Source organism: Nuphar pumila, chromosome 6, assembly GCF_984573655.1.
Source record: "Nuphar pumila chromosome 6, dmNupPumi1.hap1.1, whole genome shotgun sequence".
In the NCBI taxonomy this organism is placed as follows: domain Eukaryota; kingdom Viridiplantae; phylum Streptophyta; class Magnoliopsida; order Nymphaeales; family Nymphaeaceae; genus Nuphar; species Nuphar pumila.
In genome coordinates this window covers 86925648-86948734 of record NC_143254.1, presented here as the reverse complement: position 1 = coordinate 86948734, position 23087 = coordinate 86925648, and the positions used below count along the sequence as shown (strand labels likewise).

Below are 23087 nucleotides of genomic sequence, written 5' to 3'. Positions count from 1 at the left end.
ATAAAATGACTCCCACAATGTCCTAACCGACTATGCCATAAGAATGGCTTATTACATTCAGAGATATTAAAAACACTGGAAGAAGAGGATGAATACGACTCTAACGAAGGCTTCGAAATCAGGTGAGCAGGGCGAACATCATGACATGGAGCTTCTTCAAAGACATACATGTTGTCTCGTCTCTTTCCTTCAACGAATGTTTCCTTCGTGTGTAGGTCCTTGACCTGCACAAAGAAGAGAGTGAATTCAACTGAAGCATTATTATCATCAATAAGTTTGGAAACAGAGACAATATTTTTCTTAATGTCAGGAGCATGAAGAACGTCAGAAAGAGTAAGAGTGGAATGTGACATGGGAATGACAGTCTTTCCAACATGAGAAACAGGATGGTGGGATCCGTCTCCAATGACAATCTTACTTTTTCCAAAATAAGGACTAGGGTTAGAAATTTTACCTGCATCGCCGGTTACATGAGTTGCTGCCCCTGAATCGACAAACCATGTGCCTTCATCACTCTGCTTCAATTTTAACTCTGACAAGGCAGATATCAACAAATCTTTAATCTCTCCACTGTCTCTGGTATTTGTGAACTTTCTTTTGGTTTTTGTCTGCGGACCCTTTCCTTTATTCTCTGGATTATGCCAACAATTCGCCTTGATATGCCCCTTCTTGTTACAAAAGAAGCAAGTAGGAATGGATCTTGGTCCCTGCGCATGAGCTGACATGTTTGGAGTGAGAAGCAAACCACGCCCTCTGTGTCCACTTCGCCCTTGTCCTCCTCGTCCCCGTCCTCTACCATAAGTCACTCCTATGGTCAAAACTTCTTGAGTATTTGGATGATTATGAGTTTCTTCAGAGTCATTTCATACTGGATCAATTTGGCTCGTAACTCATCGAAGGTGGGAAGAACAGGAGGGCACAATAGTGATGTAACTATCATATTGTAGTCAGATCCCAATCCACTCAGAGTTTGTTGCACCATGTCATTATCACTAACGACACACCCTATAACTGCAAGCTGGTTTGTGATAATCTTTATCTTGTTCAAATATTCCATGATGGTCATAGAATATTTTCTTAGCAACTGAAATTCCCTTTTTAGAAAAATCACTCTTGCTTAAGAAACTTGCGAATACGTCTGAACCAGTCGTTCCCAGAGTTGTAGCGCTGTACAGTTGTCAGGAATGACAACGAGAATCTTTTAAGACAGAGTTGATGTGATGTATGCAACAACTGATTGATCTTTCCTTTCCTAATTGAGAAATTCAACATTTTTGACATACACGATTGAACTCGCCCCTTGGTCATCTTTTTCTTCTCTCGGGATAAATTCTGGTGGGACTGAAGTGGTTTCATCCAGGTGACCTAAGAGGCCTTGACTTCTTATGAAAGGAATAATTTCTCTTCCAAATCAAGAAATTTGAGGTGTTTAACTTTTCATAAACAAGCTGGTTTTGAAAACTTGAAGAAAGGTTTGATTGAGAGTGATAAGAATCCATTGAGAATTAGAATCAACAGAAGTATCCACAAAAAATTCTAACCCTTTTTTTTTTTGGAATAGAGGGTCGTAAATTGACAGAATCAGAGGATGCAGGAACTCAGGTTCAACTTGTGAAAACTGCTATTCAACGATGTGTGAAAAACACCTTCACACGTTAAATATATTTGCAGAAATAAGAATCAGGAAGGAAACTATACAGTAAACATATATTTGAATGTGCAAGTACGAGGAGAAGGGTGGACCCAAGAAGATCGAACAGACAAGCAATAAAGAAATGTCAAACCGACAATATCAATAAAAGAAACAGGGATCGTGATTGGTTTGGTGATTCACGTGAGTCGATTTCAGCGATTCACGTGAAACACAACCACTCCTTTTACGATTTGGGTTTGCGTGAGCAGAATTCACGTGAGCCTCAGATCCAAGAGTGAAACAGACCCACTTGAGGTGTGGGTGCACAGAATAATTCAGGAAAGAGAAGAAGAATGAGGGAAGAAGAAGAGAAAAGAAGAAGAGTAGATAAGGGGTAAAAAAAAACTTTAAAATTTCGATTGGATGTTAGAACCTGTTTAGAAGGGATGAGGGCTTCAGATTGGCTGTTGATGGGTTCGGCTGAAGGAGATGGAGAGGACTCGCTGAAGGAGATGCTGATGGGTTCGGCTGAAGGAGATGAAGAGGGCTCGCTGAAGGAGTTGTTGATGGGTTCGGCTGAAGGAGATGAAGGTGGCTCGCTGAAGGAAGAAGATGAAGACGTGTCGCACCTGACGAGAACCTTTTCCGGCCCTTAGACAAATGTCGGCTCTGATACCATCTTAGAATTCCACCTTGGTACCTGCATTGAGAGAGAGAGAGAGAGAGAGGATTACGAGAAGGGGGCTGCGGCTCACGATTTCTTCATCAGAAATCGTGACCTAATGCCTATATTAATACACTTAAGAGTACACAGTGGGTCGGGTCGGGTCTGGTGTATTATCCGAACCCGGATACAAATAAAAAAAAACATATCAATAAAAACCGACTTATACAAGAATGAAATTCGGGTCTGGTACAGGATCCAGACCCGAAACACTATTCACCTTTTTAAATAAGATGCCTAATGAGTGGAGGAAGAGTACTTTGGTGCCTCTATATAAGAATAAGGGTGATATACAAGATTACACAAACTATCGTGGTATAAAACTCATAAGTCATACTATGAAACTTTGGGAGAGGGTGATTGAGTCTAGGTTGAGGAAGGTTGTCATGATATCGGAGAATTAATTTGGTTTTATGCCTAGAAGATCAACTATGGAAGCTATACATCTTCTTAGACAACTTTTTGAGAGAAATAGAGAGAGGAACAAAGATTTGCATATGGTTTTTATTGATTTGGAGAAGGCATACGATAGAGTACCTAGGGACGTTTTCTGGTGGGCAATGATGAAAAAAGGTGTTTCTCTCAAGTACATTAGTATAATTAAGGATATGTACAAGGAGTAGTAACCAATGTCCGCACTTGTGGAGGGGTGACAACCAATCTTCCTATAACGGTTGGGTTACATCAAGGATCTGCTTTAAGCCCTTTCCTATTTGCTACCTATTTGCTATAGTGATGGATGAGCTTATGAGATCAATTCAAGAAAATGTGCCGTGGTGCATGTTGTTTGCTGATGATATTGTTTTGATTGATGAGTCTAGAGCTGAGGTTAATGTTAAGTTAGAATTATGGAGTCAGACACTGGAAGCAAGAGGTTTTAAGTTGAGTAAGAATAAGACAGAATATATGGAATGTCGGTTTAGTAAGCAACGAAGTAGTGATGGGAGTATAGTGAAGCTTGGTGAGCAAGAAATACCGGTGGGTGATTGTTTCAAATATTTGGGATCTATCATTCAAAAGTATGGAGAAATTGATGGAGATGTAAATCATAGGATAAAGGTTGGGTGGATAAAATGGAAAAGTGCAACTGGAGTGTTGTGCGATCGTAGAATGTCATTGCGGTTAAAAGGAAAGTTTTATAGGACGACAATTAGGCCCGCTTTACTATATGGTACGGAATGTTGGGCTGCCAAGAGACATCATATTCAAAAAATGAGTGTAGCTGAGATGCGTATGCTTAAATGGATGTGTGAAAATACAATAAAAGATAAGATTCGAAACGAGGAGATACGTAAGAAGGTAGGCATTGCATCCATTGAAAATAAGATGAGAGAGAATCGTTTATGGTGGTTTGGACATATTCGGCGAAAGCCTAATGATTCTTCAGTTAGAAGGATGGAGAAATGGAAAAATATATTAGTTAAAAGAGGTCAGGGTAGGCCTAAGAAGACTTGGATGGAAATGATAAGAAAGGATACGAATGCTTTGAACCTCACCGAGGACATGGCATTGGATAGAAATGATTAGAGGAGAAGGATTCATGTGGAAGACCCAGAATGATTTTCTTTGTTGGTTCATATCGCCGACCCCAATTGTTTTGGGATGAAGGCGTAGTTGTTGTCGTTGTTGTTTATCCGATAATATCGGAAAATTATCAGATCTTATCCAGATATAAACCCAATTCCATACCTCCCTGATATAAATACGAGAAATAAGTGATGCTAATGCATGAAAATACGAAAATAAAGATTTAAAATTTTGAAATTGAGGTAAAAATAACCAAAATGCTCCTGATAACAAGACTATGGCCTTGAAATTAGGGGTTTTAGAAGGAAATTTTGTAAAAATGAGAAATTTGAAAATCAAATGAATGCAAATGAGAATAAAATTAAACATAAGATGCTATGATATGATTATATGCATGCTGAAACCCTAAAAATGCTAAAATATCACCAAAATATCGAATTTCACTTGTATTTCGCACGAATTAAGCATTTTTTTTTACAATTTGGCTAACACACATGGAAATTGAACTCAAAATCACACCAAATTTGGCATGAACGACTATATTGACCCTAAAAACGGAATGGAACAATAAAATAATTTCTTTTATGGCATTATTTTTATATGAAAACTAATAAAAACCCTAAAAATGCATGATTTTAGCCTACAAGCCTACCCCTATCCCAATGACAACATGATTTTAGGTACTAACTTACCATAGAAATTCACCAAAATTTACAGGGTGACAGTAGACAGTTAGATGAAGATTTTTGCCTTTTACAGATTCGTGATTTGACCTACGGTCGGAGAATTACAACTCTGGCAATACTGATCAGATTTAGGCGAATAAAAAAACAGTAAGAAACAACATGCTTTTATCTAAAATTATGGGAAAAATACTAAGCAGAAACCAAAATTCCTAAAATTTTAGGAGGATATTGCAGACAAACAGAGGATCACATCCTCTTTTTGCAGATTCATTATTGGATCTACGGTTGCAGAGGACACACTGCAATAACAGACACCTAAATCTAATGAATATATAATAACAGGAAATCGGCAGATCTATTTTAAAAATCTAAAAAAAATAGAAATACAAATCCTAAAATCCTAAAACTTTGAGCAATGATGGAGAACATCATGAGGATCAATTCCTCTTTTGACAGACCGAGCATTCTACTTACAGGCTGTGAGTCATGATCGACTTAAGTCGGCCTAAGATTCTGACAAGCCTGTAACGGGTGCTGAAGAAGGGTATGGAGGGATCGATTTACGAAAAATAGAAAATGATAATGAAAATTTTTCGTAAAATCACATTAAATAATATATCTACTGACAAATACACTGCATTTTTTGGACCATTAATCGGATCTCCCATGAGGGAGATCTCGATTTAATGAGTCAGAGTCCAAGACAAGCAGCGTATTCACAGTACTAGAAATAAGGTCTGATGATCCAATTTCTACAGATGGCCGTGCTCAAAAGAAGCCAAATTTTTTTACAGGGAATCCGTAACGGATAAACACATCCAGGATAAAAATTTCAAGATTTTACGTGAAGAATTTCTGTATAAAATAACGGATGTACAATGCACATTGGTAGAGTCCTATAGGATGCTAAACCTAACTCGATTTAATCAAAACCATACTTAAACAAAACATAAATCTAATTATCATGACGCCTAGAGTATGCAACTAATCATGGAAAACAGTGAAAATAAAAGATAATCAAGGGGTACGAGCCATATTGCTTTTATGTTGCTGTGAAAAGAGGGATCCGATCCATCCATCGGATGGATCCCTTCCTTCATATAGCAAACACATTTCATAGAATCCTTTTGATATGAATGAATCCGGTTTGGATTTCATGTAGCAAACACTCAGGATTTATGCTAAATTCATAAAAGGAAAAGGATGAAAGAAGTTCACCTTGGGAGGGGAGCTTGCACTTTATCCGGCTAAAGAGGAGGTCTTGTAGGAGATGGCACCCGCTGGTGGGAGCATCGGCTGTGAAAGAGAAGGTTGTGGAGGAGGCTGCCACGTTGATGAAGTTGGAGCAATGGCTGGAGGAATGAGGCTGTGTGAGAATGAGAGAGAAGGAGAGACTAGGAGAGAAGAGAGAGATAATCGGTGCTAGGGTTGAGAGGGATATAGAAAGGAGAGTGAGAGAGAGATTTTGGAAAGGAGAGGGAGAGAGAGAGAGAGCTGGAGAGAATCCATCCAGCCGTGTGATGCTTGCTTGGGGGAATTAGAAAGAGGAAGAAAGGAAAAAGGGAAAGAAGGGAGAAGGAAAGGAGGGAAAGAAAGGAAGGAAGGGAAAGAAGAAGAAGGAAAGAAGAGAAAAGGGAAAAGAAAAGGAAAAAGAGAGGGAAAAAGGAAGAAAGGAAAGAAATATGAGAGGGGGAAGAAAGGAAAGGAAGGAGAGAGAGAGAGAGGGGGTCAACCCCCTTGTGGGGTCCACTCCCTACTTCTCAAATAAAAAAAAAAGAATTGAAAAAGAAGGGAAGAATAGGGATTTCCTAAAAAAGTTTTTTTTTTTGTTTTAAAAATTTTCAAAGGTGGTGCCACATTGGAGTGCGCCACACATCATTTTGGAATGAATAAAAAGACATGTGTGGCGCCACCTTGGCATGGGCCCACACTTTTTTTTTTAAAGATTTTTAACTTGAAAGAAAATTTTCAAATGTGGTGCCACTTAGAGTGGGCCCCACTTATTTTGAAAAACCAAAGGAACTAAAATGGTTTTATAAAATTTTTGAAATAAAGACTTTTGAACTAAATAAAAAAGCTTTTGCAATTTTGAAATGAACTTCAAAATTCAGAGTTTTGTCTCCCTTGGCAAAGTGAGTCCAGCTTAAAAGAAATTTGAAAATCGAGTTTGAAAAAAATCCAGATTGTTTTCTCGGGAAAATATTTTGAAATTCAAAGTCCTGGGGGTTAACAAAGGGTAAAAATGTTAATTTTAAAGATCCAAGGTTTGGAATTGATTTTGAAAAAGCTTTTAAAATTCGAATTTGGATTGGAGATTTCAAAACTGGAATTCTGGACCTCGAGATGACATGCTGTGCAGTGGAATGATATGCAATGATATGCAATGATATGCAATGAACTCTGAATAAGGGATTTGAAATCCCAGACCCCTGACACAAACAAGATTTTGAAAATTTGTAGTTGAAGATGAATATTTGAGCCAAAATAGAGAAATATTGAGAATTTGAAACAAAAATTGGGCCTCTGAGTGACCCGGGCTCAGGTGTCGACCCATTTGATCTCCGAAAGTCCCAGAGAACAGGTCTCAGTGGCTAAAGAGAGGTGTTTGTGAAAGCGAGTAAAAATTTGAGGTGTTTACAGATGCCCCTCTTTGCTACTAAGCCGGTTTAGGGCTGAGTTTAGTGGCAAAGACAAACACACCAAATTTGGGCTATATATAAAAAAATGCTTCAGTTAGAAGAATCTGACTGGGTATGAAGAAATTAGCCCTGAGAAAAATGCTAGATATGAGATGGAGAATAAAGAAGAAAGATTCATCTCGTAGAAGTGAAGTTCAGGCTTTTTGCCCTTAACCTAGATGGGACGAAAAATACCTCGTGAAGAAACGAGTCTCAGGTTTGACCCTTAACCTGATCGGGGGATGAAAATGATAAATGTCATTTATAGGAGGTAAATTGGAAGGTAAATAAGACAACTTTCTTGAAGAGGAATAAGGCAATGAAAATGGGATTGTAAGAGGCAATCTTGAAAGATGGTTAAGGCAATTCTCTTTGGAGAAGTATCAAATGAATTTTCCATCAATGTGAAATGTGAATAAGGCGATCTTTTTGGAAAAGGAGTGAGGCAACTCTTTTCGACAACGCGAAAGACGAACAAGACAATCCTTTCAAAGGGAAGTACGACAACTCTTTCGACAACGCGAAAGACGAACAAGACAATCCTTTCAACGAGGAATAAGGCAACTCTTTCGACAATGCGAAAGATGAACAAGGCAAATCCTTTCAAGGATAAGTAAGATAACTCTTTCGACAACGCGAAAGACGAACAAGGCAATCCTTTCAAAGGGAAGTAAGGCAACTATTTCGACAACGCGAAAGACGAACAAGGCAATCCTTTCAACGAGGAATAAGGCAACTCTTTCGACAACGCGAAAGACGAACAAGGCAATTCTTTCAAAGGAAAGTAAGGCAACTCTTTCGACAACGCGAAAGACAAACAAAACAATCCTTTCAAAGGAAAGTAAGGCAACTCTTTCGACAACGCGAAAGACGAACAAAGCAATCCTTTCAACGAGGAATAAGGCAATTCTTTTGACAACGCGAAAGACGAACAAGACAATTCTTTCAAAGGGAAGTACGACAACTCTTTCGACAACGTGAAAGACAAACAAAACAATCTTTTCAAAGGGAAGTAAGGCAACTCTTTTGACAACGCGAAAGATAAACAAGGCAAATCCTTTCAAGGGGAAGTAAGGCAATTCTTTTGACAACCCATTTTGAGCCAACAACATTCTTATCTGGAGGACGTCCAACTATCTCTCATGTTTGACACTCATGAAGTGCCTCGATTTCCTCATTCATCGTTTCAATCCATTTGTTAGAATGAATTGCTTGAAAAAAACCAAGTGGTTCTTCGTATTTTTCAATCTTGGATAGAAAAACCTGAAAATCCATCGAAAAACTATCATAACTCACCCACTTTTCAATGGGATGCCTTATCCTGCTCGATCTTCTTAGTGTCTCTCTGTTATTTGGCAATGCCACGCGTTCTCCAGCACGCACATCTGTTCGCTCTTTGAGTTTCCTGGTATAAACATTTCCTTTGTATCTCAAACATTCTGTTTTTGATGCCTATTCTGAAACCGCCTCATCATTTGTGCTTTCAGGAACCAAAGTAGCGTAATCTCCAGCCTGTGAAATGAGTTCAACACTAAGCCATGGATCGTACCAATTATCATTGGTGTCAATATGGTCACGATTGTGATCTGCTTTATTCCCAGGAAAATTGTTTTCATAAAAAATGACATTTCTGGAAATTCTGATCCTTCTATTTACAGGATCATAGCACCTGTAACCCTTGTGTTCATCTGCATAACTTACAAACTGACATATAGAGGCTTTGTCCTGAAATTTAGTTCTCACAGATCTATCAATATGTACATAACATGTACATCCAAAAACTTGTAACTCATCATAATCAGGATGTACACCAAAGAGAACATAATAGGGAGACTGATTTTCAAGAATAGGCATAGGAAGACGGTTTATCACATGAGTGACAATATGAAAGGTTTTTGTCCAAAGACTAATAGGCACATTAGAACCATGCATCATGCTCATTGCATTTTTCACAATGTGTCTGTGCTTGCGTTCGGCAATACCATTTTGCTGTGGAGTGTATGGGCAAGAAACTCTACGATGAATCCCATTATCTTGGAGAAAATCTAACAATTCTTTGGAGTAATACTCACCACCTCCATCACATTGGAGAATTTGAATGTTTTGAGAGAATTGGGTTTTAACGTAGGCATGAAAACGATGAAAAATGAGAAAAACCTCTGATTTGTGTTTCATAAAGAATATCCGGGTAAAGCGAGAAAATCTGTCAATAAAGGATACATAATATTTACTTCCAGAAGAGGAAGGATTGGGGGTTGGGCCCCACACATAAGAACATATTATCTCGAAAGGCATGGAGGCTCTTTTATTTATTTGATGAAAAGGAAGTACATGACTTTTGCAGACCTGACAACTGGAACACATTTTATTCTTCAACGAAGGAGAAACAAACTCTAGAAGAAATTCATTAGACACTAGTTTTTCAATAAAGACTTGACTACAATGACCAAGACGGGAATGCCAAAGTTCTGGCTTATTACATTGGGATATACTTAGAATACTTTTAGAGCTATGATCGAACTTGGGAGGCTTCTGAACACTGGAGGTTGGATCTTCATTGAAGATATACATGTTTCGACGTTGCTCTCCTTTAGCGAACATCTTCTTCATTTAAAGGTTCTTGACAAAGGCAGAAGTAGAAGTGAATTCAATAGAAGAATTGATAGAATCAACAAGCTTAGAAACAGAGACAATATTTTTCTTTATATTTGGTGCATGGACAACATTAGATAAAGGAATGGATGAAGATTCAGACAAAGGGATGAGAACGTTGCCTACGTTTGAAATAGGGTGGTGAGTCCCATCTCCAGTTACAATATTAGATTTACCAAAATAGGGGATCAAAGTAGAGAACTTACCTGCATTGCCAGTGACATGAGTTGTTGCCCCAGAGTCTACATACCATATTCCATCATCATTCTGTTTTAGGTTCAAGTTAGTCATAGCAGACAAGAGAAGATCCTTAGCATCATCACTGATCCGAAAGGTACCCGCAGATCCTGATGTGGGAACGTTTCTATTATTTTGCATTTTGTTGCGGTTTTGAGGATTGAACCAACAGTTGGCTTTGATATGGCCACGTTTGTTGCACTGGTAGCATGTGGGAACATTCTTAGACGGGCTGGGAGTGGCATTTGGTGTAGGCAGCAAACCACGTCCACCCTGGATTTGTACTCCACTGCCTCTGCCACGCCCTTCTCGTGCACGATCAACAACCATCCCTGTGGCAAGAACATCATGCATAGATGATTGCCCTGTTGGGGCATCCGAAAAGCTTTTTAAGGATATCTCGTACTGGAACAGTTTGGCATGTAAATCTTTAAAACTAGGTAACGTCGGCAAACACAATAAAGAGGTTACAAGAACATGATACTCTGATCCCGGGGCACTGATTGTCTGCTGCACCTTTTCTTTATCTGATACTAGATATCCAACTATGGCTAATTGGTCTGTGATGCTTTTGACTTTATTTAAAAATTCAATGATAGTCATTGTTCCTTTTCTTAAAAACTGAAATTCACTCTTGAGAAACAACACTTTAGCCTCTGATTTCTGAGAGTAGGTCTGGGCTAGAGTCTCCCACAAGACTTTAGTTGTGCAATCATAAGGAATGGAGACTAATACTTCTTATGACAATGTAGAAGTGATGTACGCAACTACAACATGATCGCGCTTCATCCAAGTAACAAAAGTAGGGTTACGAATAATGTTTGGTCCATCTCCATCTTCTTTCGCTTCTTGTGTGATAAACTCTGGAGGCATTGGAATAGAGCCATCCAGGTGACCTGAAAGTTCTTCACTTCGGATGAAGGGAATAATATGTCGTTTCCAAGTCAAATAATTGTTTGTACTCAGTTTTTTCAGAAACTAGCTGCCCAAGGAAGTTGGAGGAAAGGCTCGAGTTGACTGAATTATCCATTTGCAGATTTATGACAAAAAACAGCCTTACGACAGAAATTGGATTAATATCCTAAAGCTGCAGCTATATAACAGAACTCGGCAAAAAGAAGTATGTCACAACAGGACTTTAAACTAGTCAGATATGGATGTAAGACTAGAACTCGGGAGGAAAACAGATTAGGATGTAAGACTAGAACTCATATTGGAATTTGAACATATGAATAGAAACACTACAATAGGTCTGTTTGGGGCTGATTCAACCAAAAATGGACAGATGAATAAAAAGACTGCAATGGGTCTGTTTGGGGCTAATGGACAGAATGAGGTTCACGTGACCAGACGTGATTTAGGTCAGATCGGATGAGATATGACATAATGAGGTTCACGTGACCGGACGTGATTTAGGTCAGATCAGACGAGATGTGTGGCGTGAGGACAGAAGACCATACGAGATTCACGTGACCAGAAAAGAAGAAAAGAAAAAAGGGGTCGCGTGAAATGAAAAGAAGCACAGAGGCTTTTTACGTGCGACAAGAAGGAAGAAATTAAACTCGGGGCTCGAGAAATTAGAAGAAAAGAAACTCGACAAACTTGACCTGATGACGAGAAGGACCTGATGACGAGGAGGTGGCTGGGTCCAACTGTTCATGATCCCGATGAAGAGCCTTCTTACGCCCAGATACGTCGTTGCTCTAATACCATGGTAGAACTCCTAAAAGAATCAAGGAATTGGTGAGAGAGAGAGAGGGGAAAGAAAGAGGAGAGAGAACTCGGTTTTTGCAGGAATCGGCAACCACACCAATGCTTGATGGCTGCACTAATTTTTCATTAAGATTAATAGGGTTACACATAAAATACATGGACAAAACTGCCTTGTACAAGTATTACATATTACACATACACATATAAGAGGCTGTATCGGATATGGATTCTCGACTGGATCCATATTCGATCCATATTCTAATAGTTCTGAGCAGTCGATTATATTGATGCATGTATCACTGTGTATGGTATCTGTTGAGGACCTGATCTCCAAAGCATTATCTGCAAGGGTATATATGATCAAGATCTGGTAATCGGCTAGAGTGGTAGATTCTCTTTGAGGATGTACACTGTCCACGAGCAGGTATCCGCAAAGATGGTGAACTTCTGTGAGGAAGTGTATGGTCTAAGACCAGGTATACCATCTAGAGCGATAATTCCTTGTGCGGTTGTACATTTTCCACACCGGGTGATCCAGTGTTGATCTTGTTAATTATAATAGTGGCTATTGACCCTGAGAGCGGTCATTTGTGTTTATGCGTGTATCGCAATAATTTTTATTGGATATGGCATTTGTTGAGGATCGGGTTTCCCAAAGGATTCTCTGTGAGGTTATGTATGATCAAGATCTGGTAATTGGCTAGAGTGGTAGATTCTCTGTGAGGATGTACACTGTCTAAGAACGGGTAGCCGCAAAGACGACGAACTCTTGTGAGGAAGTGTATTGTCCAAGACTAGGTATACCATCTAGGGCGGTAATTCCTTGTGAGGTCGTACATTTCTCAGACCAAGCGATCCGACGTGAAACTTGTTATTTTGATTACCGTAAAAAGTTATGGTGAGCTGTGATAATCTTTTGAGATTGATATTGATAGCCAATTATGAATTTATAGATTTGGCGTTCTGTTATAGCATGATTTCATGCAGGACTGAGATGTGAGAATCAGATCTTTATTTGATTTTAGATCGTGATCATGTTTTTGACCTTCTATGAAAGGGTAGGTTTTTCTGAGAAATTATAATGCCTTAAGCGAGTCATAACAGGTGACAGTTGGCCGCGTAAGGCCTTGAGAGATGAGAATAAATTAAGGTTGTTCAGGACAAAGAGTTTGTTAGAAATAGTTAGAGCGACAAACGTTGTCCTGATAATGATTAAATGTAGAGACCCTGTTCAAGGAACGAGAACAAGTTAGTTGCGTGGTAGTTCACAGCTTACGATCAAATGAATCGTCATGCTGCATTTGACAGTTGCACTGCTTACTTGTTTTGATACGGCTTACCTGTTTAACTGCTGATCTGCTTTAAATTGCTTAGCATGCTGAATTAAATGCTCTTAATTCAGTTTTTTGTAGTCTCTCTTATGTACATACTAGTTTTTCGCGAAACTAACTCATTCTATAGGTACAGGTGATGATTAGGTACACCACTGGCGATGGCAAGATGACTTCAAGATTTCTTTTTTCTTGCTCTTAGCTCGCGTCCTAGACGTTTTGGGGTTTTGTCACGGGTTTTCCTTTTGGATATCCGAATTTTATACTTTTTGGTTCTTTTAGTTAACGTGCCCAAAGTTGTCAGCTTGCATTTTTAAATTCAACAAAAGAATAGTCTTCCCCTGATTTCATAAACTCTGAAAGGAAAGAGATTTTTTCTAGTCTCTTGCCTGTTTTCTGAAAGATTCGCAAGTTTGAAATTTTGGGGCATTACATGTTTCCAAACGCAAAAGAAACCTAGTATATGGTGTCTGTACCTTGTTTTTTGGTCACCCATATGCATGTGGAAATTTATAAATGAAACTATAAAAGAAATAATATTAGAAACATCCCTAGCAAAAAAGTATGAGAGCATAAATGAATGTGTAGTCATAGGTCCTTTGGTTTCTTCTGGCCAGGCACTTGCTATCCTCACTGTTGCATAACTTCTAAAATACATCTTTCTGGGCTTCCATTATTAGACTCACTTAGGTGAACAATTTTCAAATTTATTCTCCTTGATTTTTTTATTCATTATGATAGTTAATGACATATAGATTCTTTGGTTAAATGAGAAAGAGCTTGAAGTTTATGTTTGAGATAATTATCATGATTTTTTCATTGGTGTGAAAAGAAAAACCGGGTGCCCTCAACTATGAACAAAAAGTTTTGTATAAAGGATTCAGTTTCTATTAAAATTTATTGAAAAATTCAAAATGATAAGTTTTTGGCTTTATTTGAAATGCACCTGATGTTAAAAAATTAAAAAAAAGATGTAATCTTTTGTGCTGGTTAACAAAAAAGGGATAAGCTCAGATCCTGTCTAAAATGCTATGAGTTTGTGGTAAAATCTCCAGTTTACCTTTTGATACCCCATCTCCTTTCTATCATGGTAGGCACAACATTTGATGCTGAGCAAAGTGGAGAAGGTCCCTTCTAGTTTAGGATCAAATTCGTCAACTCAAAGCACCCAAATAAAAGAAGTTATAGATTGGTTGACATGACTATATTTAGGAAGAATTTTGAAATCCGTTTATAAGACTTAGAATTATTGAACATAAATAATAATGTTGTATACATGTTGATTGGTAGGTTAGCAGCAGCATTCTCTGATTGAGAGAGAGAGGGAGAGAGGGGAAATTTTTCCAGATTCTAAGGGCGAAAAGGCACATTTAGATACTGATCAGGGTTAATTTGGTTGTGGTTTCTATGGGCTTAACTTTGACAAAAGTTAGGTTTATTTTGCAGTTTCTTATATTAAGTCTTGTTTTTTATTAAAGTAAAAACCTAGTTGCTATTTTTAAACTTTCTCCAAGACCTATTTTCAGTTCTAAACCCGGGAAGTGTTAGCAAAGGAGGCATGCATGGACAGTTATCAGGTTTAAACTTTATTTTGTTGGTTTTGAAATACTGAAATCAGAGCTTCACAATTGGATGTAGAAGAAAATGTCTAATAGCTAAAGAATCTCTCTCTCTCTCTCTCAGGTTGTGTTTATATTTATCTTCAATCCACATAATCATTAATGGTGAGTCATCATTTCAGGAAGGAGAGACTAATTCTTTAGCGGTGGCAAGCGTGAACTTCTGCCCTGCCTTCTCTGATACCCTTGCTACTTGCTGGGTGACTCTGGTAACCACGCTTCCCCCTCTCTCTCTCAAACACACACACACACACACACACACACACACACAAACATGCATATAAATTATTCTTGGATCTCAGTCCATGACAACTTCATTTTCTTTGTGCTAGTTTGTACTTTTGGTATCAAACTTCAAAATTTAAAGCAACTCTAATGTGGTTTATGACAAGTTTAGGGTGCACATTAATTTTGAATTATCTGTTATATCCTCCTAGTGCAACGTTCCTTGTGCTTCATGTTGAAAAGGCACCTAAATAACTGTTTATGTAAAGCCACAAATTCTAGTTGTAGCAGAAAAGGCCAAGTAGTGGGTTACCTTTCATAAAAATGAGGTGGCCATCATCCTCTTTTTGATGTTTCAGTACATTTAGTTTTCTGGATTCTCTATTCCTTGAACTAGAATCATAATTCTGTAGGCTGCATTGATATTATGGTCACTTGCACCTTTTAACTCACCTGGAGTCCATGGAAAACCTAAGCCATGGTTTGTTGTCCATTTTTTTCCCTCCAAGTTTGATATATATTTTCAAATATATCTTGTGGTCTCTAATTCAAATATATTAACTAACATGGTGCTAGTTAACATATTCATCAGGAGAAAGAATCATTGTATGCATCTCCCCGTGAAATTGAAATGTTGATCAAGCAGATACTTTCACGGGACATTCGTTCAATGTCTCAAAGGAGCAGGCCGCACTGCTCAGTTGTTTCTAATGAAGATGACCAAGAGACAGATGAGGACCGTGAATCCAGGTTAGATCAGGTTTTCAAGTCAATAACGCATTCTTATGAAGAAGTTACTTATCACCTGATCTTAGAAGGAATTGATGTTGAATATACAATTGACAGAGATGCAAATGTTTTGGTTGAAAAAGCTACAGTTTATCCCTGTAGAAGCGAAAAAAGAAAACAGTGCAATTACAATATGTGGAAAGAAATATTAGAAATTTAAGAAACCTCTCTTGCAACTGATTGAAAAGCGAGCTGATCATTTACACTAGGGTATGACGGTGTAATTTTTTCTTGGTTGTTAACATGAGTGGTAAGTTGTCCGTTAACCTGTTGTGACCTAAATTTGCTTTCCCCCTGTTCCTTGTATTATGTTATGGTTGAAATTTCGGGTGGTTTGGGGCTTGTTTGATGGCTTGTCCAGGTTTGGATGAAATGAACAAAAAAATTGGACAGAATACTAGTTATGCTTGTTCCCTAACAACTATATCAAGTCCAATGTTTGTTTGGACCATACTCGGATGTTGTGTTCCAATTGTATGTTGTTTGTTGACCATGTGCCGATAACTTAGACAAACACGGATAATGAGTTTGGTTACTTAGTTTTGGATCGTATACTTGATCCATCCACCATTTTACATGTTTTAACAAGTTTATTATGGATTTTTTGCCTGGATATGGATCAAAATATCAAAACATAAAAAATGCCACAACTTTATCCATGCCAATTCCTTAGAATCGGTATGACATGACATGCAGTGAGTTTGAAATAAGCAGAAATTAATGTTACAAACGGTCCTTCACCAAACATCCTATTAACAGTACAAACTTAACCTCAAGTGACGACTAAACAAATATTAACAACTTGAGTTTCTAAAATTTTATCATTTTCATGCCAAAACTTCTTAGATAACCAAATTGCAAGCAAAACCTTCAAAGCTTGTAAATTCACACCAAAGTTTTTACTTGGGTTAATCAAATTGCCCAATCATGAATTGATATTGGGTTGTTCTTGGGTTACCTAACTCATGTTTTTAAGTTATCATCCTACCTCTACAACTCATGAAAAAATTGATAATTTGCCCTTATTTAAAAAGTTTGACCCTAAAACTGTCAATAGAATGTATTTAGTATAAAAAATCTAAATGGTTGCAACGATGCTTGAACTCATGACAACAACACCACCACACCAAATACTTATTTGTTAACAACTCTGCCTGTGTATAACTGTTTAGTTATACACTATTGGTCTCAAGCCCGGATAAAGGAGGGTTGCGGTAGGCCAATGACAGTTAGCATAAAAACTTAGTCACACCCTATGAATATGAACCAATATGAGAATTTTGTTGGGGCGTTCTCTATTGAACGGCGTGCTGTCCTCTATAGGCCTGGAGGCAGTGATAAATGGGCAAGGGTTGCTAGGTCGTCGCCCAGAAGCAACGCGTTACACCGACGCCCGAGTGTAGTGTCAAATAGGCAAGTGTTTACTCACTTTGTTGGATGGATGGGGGTAAAGAAGATAGTTCAAGATCATAAAATTAGGTTAACCATTGGAACATAGGGTCTTTAACTGGTAAGTTGGTAGAGTTAGTAGATGTTATGTGTAGGAGAAAGATGGATATGTTATGTCTACAAGAGATCAAATGGGTAGGTGAGAAAGCAAAAGTGATAGAACCTTGGGGATATAAGATTTGATATACAGGAATAAATAAGAATATGAATGGAGTAGGGATTGTTATTAGTCTTGAGTTTATAGATAATGTAGTTGATGTCCGTAGGAAGGGTGATAGTATTTTACTTATTAAATTAGTATTATGTACAAATATTATTAATATTATTAGTGTTTATGCACCTCAAGTAGGTTTAGATGATTCCATTAAGCATCAATTTTGGGAAGATTTAGATGGAGTAGTATAAGGAATATCTTATGGAGAAAAGCTTTTCATCGGCAGTGACCTTAATGGACATGTAGGCATTAGTAGGGATGGATTTGAGAGTATCCATGGAGGCTATGGTATAGGAGAAAGAAACGAAAGTGGAGAAAGGATTTTAGATTTTGGTTTGTCCTATGATATGATCTTAGCAAACACTTGGTTTAGGAAAAGGGAGTCTCACCTAATAACATTTAAAATTTGGGTTAATACGAGTTAGATAGATTTTTTCCTACTTAGAAAGAGAGATAGGGGTTGTTGCATCGATTGTAAGGTTATACCGGGAGAAAGTATAGCTACACAACATAGAGTCTTAATTTTAGATCTTAGAATTAGATAATGCCGCAAAAGGGATAGACATAGGATATATCCTAGAATTAAGTGGTGGACACCGAAATGAGCTAAACAATGAATGTTTGTAGAGCAGGTAGTTAAAGAAGATGATTGGTGTCTCGGGTAAGATTCAAAATCAATGTGGAATAAGATAGCGGATGGCATGAGAAAGGTGGCTAAGGAGGTATTGGGTGAGTCTAAAGGCGGTGCACCGCTAGGTAAGGATACACCATGGTGAACGAGGATGTCAAATTAGCTATTGAGGTTAAAAGAGAGTGTTATAGAAATCTAAGTAAGAGTCGTGATAATGAGAATTTTGAGAAGTATATAATAGCAAAGAAGGAAGCTAAAAAAATAGTTCGAAATGCAAGGGATAAGGTATATAAGGAGGATTATGACAAGTTGGATACCAAAGAGGACGAGAAGGATATTTATAGGCTTGCAAAGATGAGAGATACAAAATCGAGGGATCTGGGTATGGTTAGATGTATCAAAGATGAAACGCAAAGGGTTTTAGTCAAAGACGAGGAGATTAAGGAGAGATGAAAAGATTATTTTGATAAGCTATTTAATGAAAGTCATGCTCATGATCTTGGAGACTTCTTCATTCCTTTTCATGAGATGAATCGTGACTTCATGCACAAGATTCAAAAGAAAAAAATTGCAGAGGCTTTGAAGAAAATGAAATCAAGAAGAGCAGTTGGCCCAGATGGTATACCTATCGAATTTTGGAAATGTTTGAGTGAGAAAGGTTTAGAATGGTTGACAAATCTTTTTAACAAGATTTGGCGGACAAATAAGATGCCTAGTGAGTGAAGGAATAGTACTTTGGTGCCTCTATATAAGAATAAGGGTGATATACAAGATTGCACAAACTATCATGGTATAAAACTCATGAGTCATACTATGAAACTTTGGGAGAGGGTGATTGAGTATAGGTTGAGGAAGGTTGTCATGATATCGGATAATCAATTTGGTTTTGTGCTTGAAAGATCCACTATGGAAGCTGTACATCTTCTTAGACAACTTATTGAGAGATATAGAGAGAGGAACAAAGATTTGCTTATAGTTTTTATTGATTTGGAGAAGGCATACGATAGAGTACTAAGGATGTTCTCTGGTGGACAATGATGAAGAAATGTGTTTCTCTCAAGTACGTTAGTATAATTAAAGATATGTACGAAGGAGTAGTAACCAATGTCTGCACTTGTGGAGGGGTGACAACCAATTTTCCTATAATGGTTGGGTTACATCAAGGATCTGCATTAAGCCCTTTCCTATTTGCTATAGTGATGGATCAGCTTATGAGATCAATTCAAGAAAATGTGCCGTGGTGTATGTTGTTTGCTGATGATATTGTTTTGATTGATGAGTCTAGAGCTGGGGTTAATGTTAAGTTAGAATTATGGAGTCAGACACTGGAAGCAAGAGGTTTTAAGTTGAGTAAGAATAAGACAAAATATATGAAATGTCGATTTAGTAAGCAACGAAGTAGTGATGGGAGTGTAGTGAAGCTTGGTGAGCAAGAAATATCGGTGGATGACTGTTTCAAATATTTGGGATCTATCATTCAAAAGTATGGAGAAATTGATGGAGATGTAAATCATAGGATAAATGTTGGGTGGATGAAATGGAAAAGTGCAACTGGAGTGTTGTGCGATCATAGAATGCCATTGCGGTTGAAGGGAAAGTTTTATAGGATGACAATTAGGCCCGCTTTATTATATGGTATGGAATGTTGGGCTGCCAAGAGACATCATATTAAAGAAATGAGTGTAGCTGAGATGCGTATGCTTAGATGGATGTGTGAAAATACAATAAAAGATAAGATTCGAAACAAGGAGATACGTAAGAAAGTAGGCATTGCATCCATTGAAAATAAGATGAGAGAGAATCGTTTATGGTGGTTTGGACATATTCGACGAAAGCCTAATGATTCTTCAATTAGAAGGATGGAGAAATGGAAAAATATATTAGTTAAAAGAGGTCGGGGTAGGCCTAAGAAGACTTGGATGGAAATGATAAGAAAGGATACGAATGCTTTGAACCTCACCGAGGACATGGCATTGGATAGAAATGATTGGAGGGGAAGGATTCATATGGAAAACCCAGAATGATTTTCTTTTTTTGGTTCATATCACCGACCCTAATTGTTTTGGGATGAAGGCGTAGTTGTTGTTGTTGTTGTTGTCATGTATAAATTTCAGCATGCCAATCAAACAATAATACCCCAAACCATTGACAACACATTCAAGTCTATGTTTGCTATGCATGATCATAACTTGGCAAAACTTGAACCAAACAATTTATTATTTATCAGAACCTGTTGACAACCCTAAAACCTATTAACATAACGATATGTGAACCCACTAATAGCACAACCAATTTTATGTTTGGCAACTTGAAACTTTATGCCTACCAAACAAGGACCTGATTGTATTATTAGTGGGTTGATTGGTTTGCGGAAATGTACACATAGTTATATATATTTTTTGAAATGTCAACATTTGTGTATTTGGTATAATGGTTGCATTTTTGTTTTATGTTAAAGAGGTCATGAGTATCATTTTAATGCAGGTCCAATGGTCAAACTTTTAAAATAAGGATAAATTTGTAATTTTATCTCATATATATAAAGGTAAAATGATAATTTTAAAACATGAGTTAGTGTTGCCCATGAATTAAACCAAAAAGTTTTGGGGGGAAGGGTGTATTTGAAAATTTCTCAAACTCAAACTAACTAGATATAATAAGTTACATAATACCCAACCCCTAATTCACCCAACTAAATGAATTCCACCGATAAAACACTCAAAACAAAATGTTCAAGAAAAAAAAACAAAAAAAAAACATTGAAAACAAGAGATATTTCCACACAGCTTATGAGGAAATCGTACTTCGACAGCTGGCTATCTTCCACCTTAGGGTTTTTTTTTTTTACCTTGAATTTCCTCATCATGTCGATGGACGCCATCTTTGTGGCATCTTCCTCGGCGTTGAAATTGAACACCGAGGGGTCTCTCCGCAACTCACTCCTCATCGGTAATCATTTGAGGCACGATCTCTGGTGAGGGAGCAGGCAGGCCGGGGAGATTCCGGCGAGAATTCACCAGTTTCTGATCGAAGAAGCCAAAAAAAGAGCGTGTGAAGGAAGAAATCTTGGAGAGTGTCGGTCGGAGGGGGGGTGGAGCCATTCAAAAAAAAAAATTTAAGTGGTTCCCCATTCCTGTTCTTTTCGTAACAGGGGGTGAAACAGAAATAACGCCCAAAGCGTATGCGACGGACGCCGTTCCGTGCATCCACGGCATCCGTCCTTTGATGATTGCACCATCCCCTGCAGCCGCGCCTCCCCATTTCGGGCCAGGGACGGTGCATCAAACAAGCCCTTGTAGGCTGCATGATCACGTCCTTGACATACTCAACAAGGGGATATTTTGAGATTTGAAACAAAATTCTTTTGAGGTGTTAAGCCGCTCAGTCATCTACCCTTTGTGTTTTTCTCATAAAAATCTTTGCAACTTGAGAACAGAGGAAACATAGAAATAAAAAAAATCGTTAAAAAAAGTTTATAATTAAAAAGGAAATAATGTGTTATCTTACATGTAATAGGATGTAGGAGAGCATTTTGGAGCTTATATCCTTTTGAATTGCCGGGATTTTATCGTGAATTCATGAAAAGTGATAATTGCAATAAACTCGATTTTTTTCTAATTTTTACCATATGAATTTTTTGCTGACTTCCATTCCATTGTGATTTATCTTTTTTGTATTTTCGTTTATACTTTTAGATTGAATGAGGACAAATTCCCAAAACCGATATTTGAGCCATTCGTTGAAAGCCATTGTGTAATCACAATGCACCTGATCGGCTGATCCTCCCTCCACTTAAAATGGTGCCATGTGATTGGTCCTACAACCCCAACCTATGAGAGACGTGCTGACCATTGTACTTCTGCAGCTTCTTCAATGTCAACCTATTACCACTCTTCTGCTTACCTATATCACAAATTCAATTCTAGCACCAACACCAACACCAACACCAACAAGTTATTCTAATTGGTGTCGGCACAACTGAATTCCCCACAACATTTATTAGTACTAGTTACCATCACCTGACCATCTCATTTAACCCCACAAATCCATAATGTGCTATTTTTTTTATGAATACAATGTACTAAAATTTGATGGTTTATAAAAGTATCATTTTAGTTTCAAAAAGAAATTTGATCTAAGATGTGGTTTCTAGCAAATAAGCCATGTTGAACATATCTATTGTCAGGTTATTGACTTAGTGCACCTTATTGTGCACCTGCCAATCTCTCTCTCTCTCTCTCTCTCTCTCTCTCTCTCCACGCATACACACAGATTGGTAGGTGTTCATCCACATTGGACCATCCAATCAAATGTTCGGACTTCAGATGGTCAATAAAAGCCCTATAAATATGAGCTGCATAGATTGTTTAGGAAAAAACAAGGTTCAAATCACGTGATAGAAATGTGTAAGAATATGCACCATAAACATAGTTTCAGATAGTGGTAATATTCTAAAAGTACAATAATTTTACAATATTAAATATTTATTTTTATGTTAATTTTTTTTACTTATATTTTATATAGTTTTAAGATTTTAAATCTTACACAAGACAAGGTTTTTATTGAAAACCCATAAAATTTAAATTTTATCATTAGATTTTTCTCTTGATTTAAGGATCCAAACTTTTGGTGTTTTTTTTTCACAAGGTCTTGCATCTTGATCATGACATTGTTTTTGCTATCTTCTTATCGAACTTAAATGCTACATACTTTGATTTATTCTATTATCCCTTTAATCAATTTTATTTAATGTACCCTTCCAAAGTTTTATGTTTTGGTGGCGAGTAATATGTGCCTTTTAGTGTAATATAAATTCTTGTCCATATGCCTAACTATCTAAACTCATCAACCACGTAATCACCAAATAAAGCAATATATATGTAGTTTTTTTTTTGAAAGGCAAGCTGGGGTTTGGCAGACCCCCACCAGTTATTATTCAATCGTACCATTGGGTTTTTTTAAACCTGCGACGTCCCACC

The 23087-nt window shown here is 37.6% G+C and overlaps 1 long non-coding RNA gene across 2 annotated transcripts in view; it reads left to right on the top strand.

Annotated features, from left to right (window-relative positions):
• Positions 1-15932, top strand: part of LOC149835035 (uncharacterized) — a 28189-nt gene extending 12257 nt beyond the window's left edge. For both annotated transcript variants that reach the window (XR_016432813.1, XR_016432812.1), the window contains exons 2-3: positions 14923-15009; positions 15618-15932. This is a non-coding gene — a long non-coding RNA (uncharacterized LOC149835035). The remainder of the gene's footprint in view (positions 1-14922; positions 15010-15617) is intronic.
• Positions 15933-23087: the final 7155 nt, after the last annotated feature.